Genomic DNA, 2,640 nt, shown 5'->3' on the forward strand with positions numbered 1-2,640 from the left:
GGGCGGGAGCCAGCACAGCCTGTTTTCCCTCTGCGCCGCCAAGGAATTTCTTTTGTGCGGAGCAGGGGTTGGTGCATTCCAGCGCGCATCGCTGCACTGAGCCAGCCGCCGTGGCACCCACCAGGGCAGGAGCTGTCCTGCCAGAGTCAGCGTGCCTCGGGGCACGAGCAGCTCCTGGGAGGGGGAGTTGAGTCAGGCATGGTGGTCACAAGGATTTAAGGGGCCGTGCTGTAGTCAGAGGAGTCTGGCAGAAAATGGTGCATGTGCAGAGCAACACTGGGCACGTTCACGACGACAGATACATGCAGCCCTGGACACCACACAGGCTTTATCTGAACATCCCAGCAAACCCTCCCCTGGAGCTGGGCAAACCGGGGCTTCTGGAGTCCACAAAACAGCTTATTCTTAAAAAAAAACCATATGGAAAGCCATATCCCTGGCATTTTTCATGTGGACCAACTTGGAAAACTCCATGATGTTTGGCACTTCTGATAACTCTACTATGGCATAACACATTTTGGTGTTCAAACTTAAGCCAGCCAATGCATGTCTTAGGAGAGCACTACCTGTAGGAGCATGCGATCTAAGACAGGGATGTACCATGTGCATGCATTCATGTTCCCCAGGGGTTGAAAAAAAGCAGGCCCATGTTTTGGAAAGGCTGCAAGAGAAGGGACCTCTGCAGGCTGAGTCCTCTCCAGAGCCAGAAGCATCTGGCATGGCGTGGGGCAGCAAGATGGGAGCCTCTGTGTCGGCAGGCATACCTGCAGCTCCTCCTGCAAATCTTCCTCTCTCGGATAAACTCTGAACCAGCTCCATGACTCTGAGCAAACTTCAGACAGAGACACAGAAGCTCACTGGGAAAAGGGCGGGTGAAAAGCAAATAAAACAGAAATGCTCCACCACTCTCCCAGAGCTGTCACCATGCTCCAGCAGGTTTGGACTGTGGACACTGAGCGATCCTGGTGTGTGCCAGCTGTGTGCGGGCATAGTGAGCACGCAGCCAGACACAGCATCAGATGTGTCCACGCAGGGACGGAGGAATTCACAAACCCACGCTCCAGGGAGGCGGAAGTAATTAATGCAAATTCCTAGTTAGGTAAACATATCTAGAGAAAGCTCGCTCTGGCACGAGGAACTAATATCCTGTTAAACCAGTTGAAAAGGTCACCAGCAATCAAGCAACACTCCCTCATGCCAGCGTTGATAGGACACCAAGACAGATGGCTTAGAGCAGGGAGCTGGGAAGTCTGTGCAGTGTCCGCAGGCCAGTGTGCAAACTGCAGGCAGCTCGGCATGTGCGTGGACATGCTGTCTCCAGCTACACTCTCTTGACAACACTTTTGCACTAATATGAACAGCCCTGGGCTTTGGGAAAGTTGTTTCGCTGCCTTCACACAGCACTGGGGAGGGCTGTGGCAGCACACAAAAGCAGCCAGGGGTGTTGGGCTTGTGTCAGGTTTGCCAAGGTGATCACAGCCCTGCTGGGGACCACTGCCTCCAGCGTGGGGCTAACCATGGGCTGGGGAGCATTTTGAGAGTGGGTTGTATAAATGGAGAGGCAAGAAAGGAGATGCACGCTGGTCCCTTCGGCGTGGGGGCCCACTGCCCTGTGGAGCCCTCCCTTGCCGCATGTCTCTGCTGCCGCTGGCACAGATGTCGCAGCGCAAGCCCTGCACAAGGACACGCTGGGGCTGAAAGCCTCCAGGTGATGCTCCAACAGCAAGAACAAGGAAAGGAGAGAATAAAATAGCTCAGGACACGCCACTCATCCCATGATTGTATTTCATTTTCAATGGATAATCTGCAGCACAGAGTAGCTGCTGGCAACTCGGGGCTCTGTGGGCACAGAAATGGGTCTCTGGCTGCAGAGGTGCAAAGAAAAGGAGAGAGCTGCTGAGAGAGGAGAGCGATGGTGAGGGGGAGCGCCAGGGCTGAGACAGCCTTGGGTCAAAACGCACCGAGAATGAGGCACAGGCCACGCGTGGAGCTCTGCACCCCGGGGTCTGGGTCCTCCCCTGGGGTGCAGAGCTTCTGGGGTGCTTTCCCTTCCTTCCCAGCAGGGAAACTCGGCTACTCTCCTGGGAGACCTGGGAACGGAGACCACCAGCACTGCATGCGCTTCCCCTAGGCCCACAGTGAGCGGGACTTAAGGAGAGGAGCTAAGTGGGAGCTCCTGCCCCTCTCGGCACACTGCAGCTTCTCCAAAATTAGTGTCCTAAGTGAACCTGCACAGCCAGGATCAGGTCTGCTTTGACAGGGAATGGAGCTGAGCAACTTCAGAGTCCAAAACCATCATTTTTTTTCTAAAAAAATTACTTTGCAAAGAAACTGTGTTTTCAAATGACCTTGTTCAGCGAGATAGCCATACATCTTACATGGACAAGCTGTGTAGTCCAGCGAGACTCCAGCTGTGTTTGTCTAAATCCACATGGAGAACTTTACGCTGTACTCAAAACAGCATTTTCTGGTGCCCAGCCCTAAGACAAGCCTCGCTGTCAAGTCTGTTTCTTGTGTGAAATTGCACAGTGTGTTACTTGCAAGCGCTCATGGGTCTAAGCACAAGAAAGGCCAGGATACCCCAAAGGGAGCTGAGTATGTGTGGATTCTCTCTCAAAGGCAGAAAGATTTAGTTTCCCT

The 2,640-nt window shown here is 53.6% G+C and overlaps 1 protein-coding gene across 1 annotated transcript in view; it reads right to left on the bottom strand.

The window, feature by feature from the left end:
* Positions 1 to 2,640, bottom strand: part of DLG3 (discs, large homolog 3 (Drosophila)) — a 76,384-nt gene that overhangs the window by 72,644 nt on the left and 1,100 nt on the right. The gene's annotated exons all lie outside the window — the stretch shown is intronic.

This window comes from Pygoscelis adeliae, unplaced genomic scaffold (genome assembly GCF_000699105.1).
Source record: "Pygoscelis adeliae isolate BGI_AS28 unplaced genomic scaffold, ASM69910v1 Scaffold79, whole genome shotgun sequence".
Classification (NCBI taxonomy): domain Eukaryota; kingdom Metazoa; phylum Chordata; class Aves; order Sphenisciformes; family Spheniscidae; genus Pygoscelis; species Pygoscelis adeliae.